This window comes from Gracilinanus agilis, chromosome 2 (genome assembly GCF_016433145.1).
Source record: "Gracilinanus agilis isolate LMUSP501 chromosome 2, AgileGrace, whole genome shotgun sequence".
Taxonomy (NCBI): Eukaryota; Metazoa; Chordata; class Mammalia; order Didelphimorphia; family Didelphidae; genus Gracilinanus; species Gracilinanus agilis.
In genome coordinates this window covers 437,479,574-437,493,104 of record NC_058131.1, presented here as the reverse complement: position 1 = coordinate 437,493,104, position 13,531 = coordinate 437,479,574, and the positions used below count along the sequence as shown (strand labels likewise).

Genomic DNA, 13,531 nt, shown 5'->3' with positions numbered 1-13,531 from the left:
TCATTCACTGGTTTGAGGTAGAGTCCATTTCAAGGCATGACATGGTGGCACAGTAATTGCTGGATGGTAAAATGTGCAATCAGATGTTGTACACTGAGTGCTAAACCTATAATGTTTCAGATGATAGAAGGGGCATTCCATTTTCTTACAAGCAGGGAAGTAATGGCAAAGCTGACTACTGGAAGATATTGGTGATGGTGCTGGTTTGGAATTTGTCTACTGGCATGAGTGTAGGGGCAATCTGGTTTAGTACATTTTGCATCATATTTACAGTTTGGATAAATAAACAAGCATTTCCCAGCAAATTCACAATTGGGAAGGACTTTGTGGGACGAAGTTGTATGGTGATAAGTGCATTTGTCCCCATTTTTGCTTGCAACTCTGGCAGTTTCTCTGTGATATTCAATTCACTCATCTCAACTCGAATTCTTTCTAACCTCTGTTCTTTTGCTTCCTCTAGTTGAATTAGGGGACTTCATAAGGGAACCCTGCTTTTCAGCTGGACCACTTCTGTTAGAGATTCTTCCTGAACAGCACAAGTTTGGGGAGCAATTGTAACCATCTGTTTCTGTGGGACTGTGGAATACTTGGTTGTTTTTGTAACAGATTCCTAAGCTTCAGATATAGCTTTCAATATTAGGTTCTTATTAACTTGTTTGGATGGTGGGAGCAAAGGCCTTCTTTCAGGCTTTGCTGGCACAGACACCCTGCTGGACACACTTCCTATACATAATCCATATTCTTCCTCTTCCTCTTCTCCATCATTATTATATATTTTTTTTACTTTAACAACTGAACTTACCACAGGTAACTTTTCTCTTTCAAATGTTTTCTTCCTCGTTGCTTATTTTATCAGAGTTTGCTTTAGTGATAGGCCTATAGGTCTCTGCTAAGCCACTAATGTTTTTGATTCACACAGATGTATTGGTTCAAACAATCTGCTGGTCTGTATGTCAAGTTGTTTGCCAGACCAAATGTTGTTCTGCTGCAAATGCAGCCTATGTAAATGTGCACTGCCATCTGTATTTTGACCTCCTGGAGGTCAGTAGATTTCAACAGAAGGACAGAGAAGAACTATATGTAACTGTCACAATAAGTTTTTTCCATGATAAAAGATTATTTTCTTGGATGAAATTTAGATCTTCCTCAATGAGATCATCTGGTACTGGTTTGGTGTCAGTCACATATTCAAAGGTGGCTAGCTCTCCAGGTTTCACTGTTGACATTAGTCAAGCTGCTGCAGTTCCATCATCATAGGGCTGCCTGGAGGAAGAAGTTCCATGATCTTGTGAACTTGTAGAAACTCTGGATTTTTTTTTCAGATTGAGTGCTAGATATTGGTCTCAGAAAGTTTTAGACTAGAAGGCTCAGTAGTTAACAGAGCAAAGTTTATCTAACACAGTATGAAGCCAGCTATACAGTAAATCTAACCATTTTGTCCCTTAGAAAAAGGGAAAGGTCCTAAGTCATTTGCTCTTGACTTTTCTTGTTAGCCACCATAATTATGATGTAATCAGGCAGTTCTTCATAGACATAAGCTCCAAATTCCTGCAATTCTCCCTTAATGGCACTCTGAATATTGCAGCTGATCTCAGTTCTAATCAACATGGTGCTGGAGCAGAGTGGGGCTGGGCTCCGGTGGTTCAGGCACTCTCTGTTTGTGGGCGCCAGAGGCTCCCAAATAGTCCCTGAAGCCACCGCAGCCACCTCAGCCACTGCAGCCACTGCTGTCCCCACGCCAGCCAGTCTCTGCCCCTACTGCACGCACCTAAAAAGTTTTTTATACTTATGTTCATATAGTTCCTGGTTTGCCTTGGTAGATACATTCCCTGATATTTCGTATTGGCTATGGTTATCTTGAATGAACTTACTGCCTCTTCTTCTTGCAAGGCTCTGGTGGTAATAGATAGAAATGCTAATTATTTATGTGGGTTTATTTTATATCCCGCTACATTGCTAAAATTATTGATTATTTTGATTAACTTTTTAGTTGAATCTCTAGGATTTTCCAAGTATGTCATAATATCAACTGAAAAAAAGAGAAAGTTTTATTTTTTATTGTAAAGTTTATTGTTTATTGTCATTTTTATTATTCATTCTGATCCCTTCAATTTCTTTTTCTTCTCTTATTGCTATAGGTAGCATTTCAAGAACAATGTTGAAAGATATTAGGATAATGAATAGGCATCGTTATTTCATTCCTAGTCTTCTTGGGAAGTTCTCCAGCTTTTGCTATTAGAGAAAATGCTTGTAAAAAAACTAGAAAGTGAACAAATTAAAAATCCCAGATGAAAACTAAATTAGAAATACTAAAAAATCAAAGGAGAAATTAATAAAATCAAAAGTAAAAGAACTACTGAATTAATAAATAAGACTAGAAGCTGGTACTTTGAAAAAAACAGATAAAATAGACAAAGTACTGGTAAATCTAATAAAAAAGGAAAGAAGAAAACCAAATAAACAGTATCAAAAATGAAAAGAGAGACCTCATCTCTAATGAAGAGGAAATTAAGGAAATCATTATATATGGCAATAAATATAGCAATCTAGGTGATATGGATGAATATTTACAAAAATATAAATCGTCTAGATTAACAGCAGAAGAAATAGAATACGTAAATAATCCAATATCAGAAAAAGAAATTGAACAAGCCATCAAAGAATTCCCTAAGAAAAAATCACCAGGGAATTCTATCAAATCTTCAAAGAACAACAAATCCCAATACTATACAAATTATTTGATATAATAGGCAAAGAAGGAGTTCTACCAGATTCCTTTTATGACACTAATATGGTACTGATTCCAAAGCCAGGCAGACCAAAAAGAGAGAAAGAAAACTAAAGAAAAATCTTCTTAATGAACATAAATGCAAAAATCTTAAATAGAACACTAGAAAAAAGACTCCAGCAAGTGATCACGAGGATTATTCACAATGATCAAGTGGGATTTATACCAGGAATTCAGGGATGGTTCAACATTAGGAAAACCATCCACATCATTGACCATATAAGCAAGCTAACAAAGAAAAATCACATGATTATCTCAATAGATGCTGAAAAAGCCTTTGAAAAAAATACAACACTAGATAGTATAGGAGTAGAAGGGCCTTTCCTAAAAATAATAAACAGTATATATCTAAAACCATCAACAAGCATCATATGCAATGGGGATAAATTAGAAGCCTTCCCAATAAGATCAGGCGTGAAACAAGGATACCTATTATCACCTCTATTATTTAACATTGTACTAGAAACACTAGCAGTAGCAATAAGAGAAGAAAAAGAAATTGAAGGTATTAAAATAGGCAATGAGGAGACTAAGCTATCACTCTTTGTAGATGATATGATGGTTGTTATGATGATAATAACAGATAATTTGGAGAAGCAGATAAATGTGTCAGGGTCAAATAGATCTTTAAGTCAAAAGCCAGAGATTGACAGGCTACAGTGAGGAAAGGAGAGGGTAAAACACTCCTGATTCTCAAACCCCTCCCCCTCTAACTACTTCTGCTTCAGTTGGTAATGAAGACAGGAATAAGATTCTTCTGGTGAGTTTCTGTTATGGCTGAAACCCCAATAATGTTTCTTTCTTAAATTTATATTCCTCTCAGGTCAGTTAGAGGAGATATATAGAAATTATTTATCTAACTGTTGAGGACAGAGGAGGTCTTAAACTGGCAGCCAACAGGATTCAACCCAAATATACAGACTGAATTGTAAGTATCTTCCCAAATAATTATCAGGCACAGATTTGAAGGTAAAAAGTTATATTAGGAATTCACAAGGAAAATTAGAGAAGTTAATGAAAGTGTTTGAATAAAAGAAAGGTGACCCTGAACTGTTAAATTGATGTCCCTTCCCCCCTCCTCAATGGAGGGGAAGAAACACTTAACTAAAACTGGCTCTCTTACTATAGATATATATCTTACTCTCTAATCACTAAGTAATTATATAATTAAATTAATGAAGAATAGTAATAACAAATAGGCTAACCCTATGAGTAGAAATCATTAGCTTATGCTACAATGGTTTCTCAGGAGAAACCCCAAGTCAGCAGTGGCCAGCAGAGTGTCTGCTCACCTCCACTCCCACCAAATAACTGTCCTCAACCCTTCTCAACTGCCCCTCACCCAAAGTTCTCCAGGGGGGTCCCCTGGAATTCTGGGTGAGGCTCTCCCTGTACCTTTGCAGGGATTCCATGCTTTGCATCTGCACACAACATGGTTTACTTAAAAAATCCTAGAGAATCAAGTAATAAGCTAGTAGAAATAATCAACAACTTTAGCAGAATTGCAGGATACAAAATAAATGCACATAAATCATCAGCATTTCTATATATTTCCAACACATCACAGCAACAAGAGTTAGAAAAAGAAATTCCATTTAAAATCACCCTAAACAATATAAAATACTTAGGAATCTGTCTACCAAAACAAAGACAGGAATTATATGAACATAACCACAAAACACGTTCCAAACAATTAAAACTAAATCTAAACAATTGGGAAAAAAAATTGATTTTTCATTGGTAGGATGAGCTAACATAATAAAAATGAACTTCTACCCAAATTAATTAATTTATTTAGTGCCATATCTATCAAAGTATCAAGAAACTTTTTTAATGAATTAGAAAAAATACAACAAAGCCTGGTTAAGATGGCGGCAGAGTAAAAAGCAGCTCTTAACCTCTCCTAACCGAAACATACAGGACTCCTCAAGGGGACATAAAAACAAATCCAGACGAATGGAGGGACCCCACAACAGGGCTCAGTGTGGAAGGTACTTGGAATTGGGGCATTTCCATGCTATAAAGGTGTGAAACAGCTCTCACTAAATCATGGGCTGAGCAACTCACACACACACACACACACACACACACACACACACCCCACACCACCTACAGCTCCAAAACCAGCTAAAGAGAAATAGAGCAAGTTTGGTGCACCCATTGAGTCAGTGGCAGCTCCAGGGTCTGTTTCTGAGAGCAGCAAGACTTAGGACCCCAAAAGGCTAAAGAACGCGCACGGACTTTATGCACAGACACAGAGTACAGGTGCACACAGGCGCGCGTAAGCGAAGGCTCTGAAACCCTGAGTGGGGAACCAGTGCAGACAGGTATACAACTGTGGAAGCAGCACCCTGAGACTTGTAAAGGAGCCTCCAGCAGAGGATCAAGCAAGGGGGTCGACCAGGGGGCTTGACCTTGAGAAAAACCAGACCTGAGTCAGCGTTAGGATAAACCTGAGAATGGGCTGGGCTAACAATGGCAACCCAGAATCAGGAAGGCCAAAAGAGAAAGATTAACAACAAGAAGAAGAAATCTTTAACACTCGACAACTATTACACAGAGAAAATCCAGACAACCAAGCAAACGGAAGAGGAGAACAAACAAACATCCGTACCCTCCCAAAATAATGAAAACTGGTCACAAGCTCTTCAAGAGTTCAAATATGAGATGACGGAAAAGTTGGAAAATATTTGGCTAGAGAAATGTGAAATAGCTCAAAAGGAAATGAGGCAAGAAAATAACAGTTTAAAAGGCAGAATTTTGCAATTGGAAAGTGAGGCTAAGAAATCAAATGAACTGAGAAGCAAATTGAGCACCAGAAATAACCAGATTGAAAAGGAAAACCAAAAGATCATAGCCAAAAACCAAAAGATTATAGATGAAAACCAGTCCCTAAAGTCAAGAATTGAGTAATTAGAAGCTAATGATCTCTCAAGACAAGAAGAACAAATAAAACAAAGTTAAAGGATGGATAAAATAGAAGGAAACATGAAATATCTCAATGAGAAAGTGATAGAACAAGAAAACCGGTCTAGAAGAGACAATTTGAGAATCATTGGTCTTCCAGAAAAACCAGAAATTAATAGAAATTTGGACTCCATACTAAAAGAAATTATTCAGCAAAATTGTCCTGAAGTTCTACAACAAGAGGGCAATATAGATATTGAAAGGATCCATAGATCACCCTCTACACTAGACCCAGAAAGGGCAATGCCAAGGAATATAATAGCCAAATTCAAGAGCTTCCAAGTAAAAGAAAAAAATCTTACAGATAGCCAAAAAGAGACAAGTCAAATATCAAGGAACACCAACCAGGATCACACAGGATCTTGCAGCCTCCATGCTAAAAGACTGCAAGGTTTGGAATATGATATTCAGACAGGCAAGAGAGCTGGGCCTGCAACCATGGATCAACTACCCATTGAAACTGATTATATACTTCCAGGGGAAAGTATGGGCATTCAACAAAATTGAAGATTTCCAAGTATTTGCACAGAAAAGACCAGGACTAAATGGAAAGTTTGATATCCAACTATAAAAATCAAGAGAAACATGAAAAGGTAAATAAGAAACAGAGGGGAAAGAAAGAAAACTCATAATTATTAAATTTGCCTTTTTAAGGGCCTCAGTAAGATGTAATTATCTGTATTCCTATGTGGAGAAATGCCATGTATAAGTCTCTGTAGTGAACTCTATTCACTATTATAGTATTCTCTATTATAGTAATCAGAAGAATAATTCATAGGGAGAGGGTGGAATACTAAATGGTCTAAGATGATATGGGAGGTAGGAAAGAGGGGGGTGAATAGCAGGGGACACCAAGAGAAACTTGAGAGAATGAGAAAAATAGGATATTCTATTACACACAAAGAGGGCATGGGAAGGGGGAGGGGACAAATACTATTATAAGAAGGAGAGGACGAGAGCATTAAGAGGTAATATTTAAACCTTACTCTCAGTGTAATCAATCCAGAGAGGGAAGAGTAGCTATATTACCCATTGGGATATAAAACTCTATCTAACCCTACTGAGAAAGTCAGAAGGGATAAAACCAAGGGGAGCAGAGGAGTGGAGAGGTCAAAAAAAGGAGGGGAGAAAAAGGGGGAGGGAATTTATTAGGCCTTTAAAAATAAAAACAGGGGAATAATAAGGGAGGGGGTAGAAAGGGAAGTTAATCTAGGGAAGGGATAAGGGATACTGGCTTAAAGCAAATCACTGGTTTAAAAGGAAATAGTGTAAAAAGAAGGGGTAGGAATAGGGGAGGATACGAAAATGTCAGTGAATGCACAACTGATAATTATAACTCTGAATGTGAATGGGATGAACTTGCTCATAAAACAGAAGCAAATAGCAGAGTGGATTAGAAACCAAAATCCTACCATATGTTGTCTACAAGAAACACATATGAGGCGGGTAGACACACACAAGTTTAAGGTTAAGTGCTTACGTAAAATCTTTTGGGCATCAAATAAGAAAAAGAAGGCAGGAGTGGCAATTGTGATTTCTGACAAAGCCAAAGTAAAAATAGATATGATTAAAAAAGACAGGGAAGGTCATTACATCCTGATTAAAGGCAGTATAAACAATGAGGAAATAACACTGCTCAATATGTATGCACCAAGTGGCATAGCATCCAAATTCATAAAAGAGAAACTGGCAGAGCTCAAGAAGGAAATAGATAGTAAAACCATAATAGTGGGAGATCTAAATATTCCTCTTTCAGACCTAGATAAATCAAACCAAAAAATAAATAAGAAAGAGGTAAGAGAGGTGAATGAAGTCCTAGAAAAATTAGATTTAATTGATATGTGGAAAAAAATAAATAGGGACAAAAAGGAATATACCTTCTTTTCAGCTGCACATGGTACATTCACAAAGATTGACCATGTAATAGGGCATAGAAATATTGCAAACAAAAGCAAAAGAGCAGATATAATAAATGTAACCTTCTCAGATCATAATGCAATAAAAATAATAATTAGTAAGGGCACCTGGACAGGCAAATCAAAAACTAATTGGAAATTAAACAATATGATTCTCCAAAACCAATTAGTCAAAGAAGAAATCATAGAAACAATAAACAATTTCATTGAAGAGAATGACAATGATGAGACATCCTACCAAACTCTGTGGGATGCAGCCAAGGCAGTACTCAAGGGGAAATTTATATCCTTGAGTGCATATATTAACAAATTAAGGAGGGCAGAGATTAATGAATTGGGCATGCAACTCAAAAAACTAGAAAGTGAGCAAATTAAAAATCCCCAGATGAAAACTAAATTAGAAATACTAAAAATCAAGGGAGAAATTAATAAAATCAAAAGTAAAAGAACTATTGAATTAATAAATAAGACAAGAAGCAGGTATTTTGAAAAAACAGATAAAATAGACAAAGTACTAGTCAATCTAATAAAAAAAAGGAAAGAAGAAAACCAAATTGACAGTATCAAAGATGAAAAGGGAGACCTCACCTCTAATGAAGGGGAAATTAAGGCAATCATTAAAAACTATTTTGCCCAATTATGTGGCAATAAATATAACAATTTAGGAGATATGGACGAATATTTACAAAAATATAAACTGCCTAGATTAACAGCAGAAGAAATAGAATACCTCAATAATCCCATATCAGAAAAAGAAATTGAACAAGCCATCAAAGAACTCCCTAAGAAAAAATCACCAGGGCCTGATGGATTCACAAATGAATTCTATCAGACATTCAAAGAGCAACTAATCCCAATAGTATACAAATTATTTGATATGATAAGCAAAGAAGTAGTCCTCTCAAATACCTTTTATGACACAAATATGGTACTGATTCCAAAGCCAGGGAGATCAAAAACAGAGAAAGAAAACTGCAGACCAATCTCCCTAATGAACATAGATGCAAAAATCTTAAATAGAATATTAACAAAGAGACTCCAACAAGTAATTAAGATCATCCACCATGATTAGGTGGGATTTATACCAGGAATACTAGGATGGTTCAATATTAGGAAAACCATTCACATAATTGACCATATCAACAGTCTAACAAACAAAAACCACATGATTATCTCAATAGATGCCGAAAAAGCCTTTGACAAAATACAGCATCCATTCCTACTGAAAACACTGGAAAGTATAGGAATAGAAGGACCTTTCCTAAAAATAATAAACAGTATATACCTAAAACCATCAACAAGCATCATATGCAATGGGGATAAATTAGAAGCCTTCCCAATGAGATCAGGAGTGAAACAAGGATGCCCATTATCTCCTCTATTATTTAACATTGTACTAGAAACACTAGCAGTAGCAATTAGAGAAGAAAAAGAAACTGAAGGGATCAAAATAGGCAAGGAGGAGACTAAGCAATCACTCTTTGCAGATGATATGATGGTCTACTTAAAAAATCCTAGAGCATCAACTAAGAAGCTTGTAGAAATAATCAACAACTTTAGCAGAGTTGCAGGATACAAAATAAATGCACATAAATCATCAGCATTTCTATACATTTCCAACACATTAGAGCAGCAAGAGGTAGAAAGAGAAACACCATTTAAAATCACCCTAGACAATATAAAATACTTGGGAATCTGTCTACCAAAACAAACACAATAATTATACAAAAACAACTACAAAACATTTTCCAAACAAATAAAACTAAATCTAAACAATTGGAAAGCCATTGCTTGCTCATGGGTAGGACGAGCTAACATAATAAAAATGACCATTCTACCCAAATTAATTTACCTATTTAGTGCCATACCTATCAAACTACCAAAAATCTTCTTTACTGAATTAGGAAAAACTATAACAAATTTCATTTGGAATAACAAAAGATCAAGAATATCAAGGGAAATAATGAAAAAAAAATGTGAAGGAAGGGGGCCTGGCAGTACCAGATATTAAACTATACTATAAAGCAGCTGTCATCAAAACAATATGGTACTGTCTAAGAGACAGAAGGGAAGATCAGTGGAATAGACTTGGGGTTAATGATGTCAGCAAGACAGTGTATGATAAACCCAAAGAGCCCAACTTTTGGGACATGAATCCACTATTTGACAAAAATTGCTGGGAAATTTGGAAAACAATATGGGAGAGATTAGGTTTAGATCAACACCTCATACCCTACACCAAGATAAATTCAGAATGGGTGAATGACTTGAATAGAAAGAGGGAAACTATAAATAAGTTAAGTGAACACAGAATAGTATACTTGTCAGATCTCTGGGAAAGGAAAGATTTTAAAACCAAGCAAGAGTTAGAGAAAATTACAAAATATAAATTAAATGATTTTGATTATATTAAACTAAAAAGCTTTTGTACAAACAAAAACAATGTAGTCAAAATCAGAAGGGAAACAACAAATTGGGAAAATATCTTTATAACGAAAAACTCTGTCAGGGGTCTAATTACTCAAATATACAAGGAGTTAAAGCAATTGTATAAAAAAAATCAAGCCATTCCCCAATTGATAAATGGGCAAGAGGCATGAATAGGCAATTTTCAGGTAAAGAAATCAAAAGTATCAATAAGCACATGAGAACGTGTTCTAAATCTCTAATAATTAGAGAAATGCAAATCAAAACAACTCTGAGGTATCACCTCACACCTAGCAGATTGGCTAAAATGAAAGAAGGGGAGAGTAATGAATGTTGGAGGGGATGTGCAAAATTGGGACATTAATGCATTGTTTGTGGAGTTGTGAACTGATCCAACTATTCTGGCTGGAAATTTGTAACTATGCTCAAAGGGCTATAAAAGACTGCCTGCCCTTTGATCCAGCCATACCATTGTTGAGTTTGTACCCCAAAGAGATCATAAATAAACAGACTTGTACGAAAATATTTATAGCTGCGCTTTTTGTGGTGGCAAAAAACTGGAAAAGGAGGGTATGTCTTTCAATTGGGGAATGACTGAACAAATTGTGGTATATGCTGGTGATGGAATACTATTGTGCTAAAAGGAATAATAAACTAGTGGAGTTCCAGGTGAACTGGAAAGACCTCCAGGAACTGATGCAGAGCAAAAGGAGCAGAGCCAGAACACTGTACATAGAGACTGATATATTATGGTAAAATCGAATGTAATGGACTTCTGTACCAGCAGCAATTCAATGACACAGGACAGCTCTGAGGGATGTATGGAAAGGAACGCTACCCACATTCAGAGGAAGGACTGCAGGACAGGAAACATATAAGAAAAACAACTGCTTGAACGCATGGGTTGGGGTGGACATGATTGGGGATGTAGACTCGAAAATACCACACCAATGCAACTAACAACAATTTGGAAATAGGTTTTGATCAACAACACATGATAAAACCAGTGGAAATGCTGCGTTGGCTATTGGGGGGGTTGCGGGGGGGTGAAGGGGAAAGTAGGAGCATGAATCATGTATCTATGTTTAAAACGAATATTAATAAATGTTTAAAAAAAACAAACAAAAAAAACTACAACAAAGTTCATTTGGAAGAACAAAAGATGAAGAATATCAAGGGAAATAATGAAAAAAAAATGTGAAGCAAGTTGGCCTAGCAGTACCAGATCTTAAACTGTACTATAAAGCAGAGGTCATCAAAACAATATGGTACTGGCTAAGAGACAGAAGGGAGGATCAGTGGAATAGACTTGGGATAAGTGAAGTCAGCAAGATAGTCTATAATAAACCTAAAGACCCCAACTTTTGGTACAAAAATCCACCATTTGACAAAAACTTGGGAAAATTGGAAAACAATATGGGACAGATTAAGTTTAGATCAACATTTCATATCCCACACCAAGATAAATTCAGAATGGGTGAATGACTTCAATATAAAGAAGGAAACTATAAGTAAATTAGATGAATACAGAATAGTATACTTGTCAGATCTCTGGGAAAGGAAAGATTTTAAAACCAAGTAAGAGAAAAAATTACAAAATATAAAATAAATAATTTTGATTACATTAAATTAAAAAGATTTTGTACAAACAAAACCAATGCAACGAAAATCAGAAGGGAAACAACAAACTGGGAAAAAAAATCTTTATAACAAAAAACTCTGACAAAGGTCTAATTATTCAAATATACAAGGAGCTAAATCAATTGTACAAAAAATCAAGTCATTCCCCAATTGATTAATGGGCAAGGGACATGAATAGGCAATTTTCAGGTAAAGAAATCAAAACTATCAATAAGCACTTTAGAAAGTGTTCTAAATCTCTAATAATTAGAGAAATGCAAATCAAAACAATTCTGAGGTATCACCTCACACCTAGAAGAATGACTAAAATGACAATAGGGGAAAGTAATGATTGTTGGAGGGGATTATTGCACTGCTGGTGGAGTTGTGAATTGATCGAACCATCTGTATGGCAATTTGAAACTATGCCTAAAAAGAGCTAAAAGAATGTCATACCGTTGTTGGGTTTGTACCCCAAAGAGATCATAGGGAAAAACACTTATACAGAAATATTTATTGCCACATTCTTTGTGCTTGCAAAAAATTGGAAAATGAGAGAAAGTCCTTTGATTGAGGAATGGCTGAACAAATTGTGGCATCTGTTGGTGATGGAATACTATTATGCTCAAAGGAATAATAAACTGGAGGAATTCCATGTGATCTGGAATGACCTCCAGGAATTGATGCAGAGTGAAAGGAGCAGTTCCAGAAGAACATTGTACACAGAGATTAATACACTGTGGTAAAATCAAATGTAATGGACTTCTGTACTAGCAGCAATTCATTGATCCAGGACAATTCTGAGGGATTTATGGAAAAGAACAGTACCCACAATCAGAGGAAGAACTACAGGAGTGGAAACATAGAAGAAAAACAACTGCTTGAACACATGGGTTGATGCAGACATGATTTGGGATGTAGACTCTAAACGACTACCCTTGTGCACCTATCAATAATATGGAAATAGGTCTTGATTGATGACACATGAAGAAACCCATGGAAATGCATATCGGCTACAGGGGTGGGGGGTATTGGGGTGTGGAGAGGAGAGTAAGAATATCAATCATGTAACCATGGAAAAAATTTTTCTAAAACATAAAATTAAAAAAAAAGAGATAATGCTTGTATATAGTGGTTTCTTTTCATTTCATAGGGAAAAATCTGTTTATATCTATGATTTCAAGTGTTTTTAATGGGGATATTTTGTCAAGTTATTTTTGTGTCTTGATATAATCATGACTTTTTATTGTTTTCGTTATTTTTATAATCAATTGTGTTAATTATATCCATTAAAATAGTGTTATAATCAATTTTGTTAATAATTTTCTTTACATTGAACCAGCTCTGAATTCCTAGTATAAATCTCACTTGGCCACAATACATAAATTTTATGATATATTGCTGTAGTCTCCTAGCTAGTATTTTATTTAGGATTTTTGCATGTTAATATTCTTTACTTGATGTTTTTACAACCATGTCTCTCATCCTCCTCTCATAGCATGTTTCTTGACCATAGCAGGAGAATTTCAAAGGTTTTATAAATTAATCTTATTACTACAATTGGCAAGTATCTCTAAGCTATTATAATGAACTATAAGTGTATAGGACTCTATATGACTAGTGAAATTTAGGGTATCAGAATTACTCTATTCAGAGTATGCTTAGGCATGCCTATTCCATTTATACCTTTCTGATTATAGGGCCTTACATATGTTATGGGTATAACTAAAATATAGTGATGAATTTAGTTTAATTTGTAAATAGTAGAGCTGAGAGTAGAACTTTAGAAGTCAGCTAGAGTAGGTGATGACAA

General features: G+C 35.6%; 1 pseudogene; it reads right to left on the bottom strand.

Annotated features, from left to right (window-relative positions):
- LOC123235737 lies at positions 1–1,608 on the bottom strand (annotated as a pseudogene).
- Positions 1,609–13,531: the final 11,923 nt, after the last annotated feature.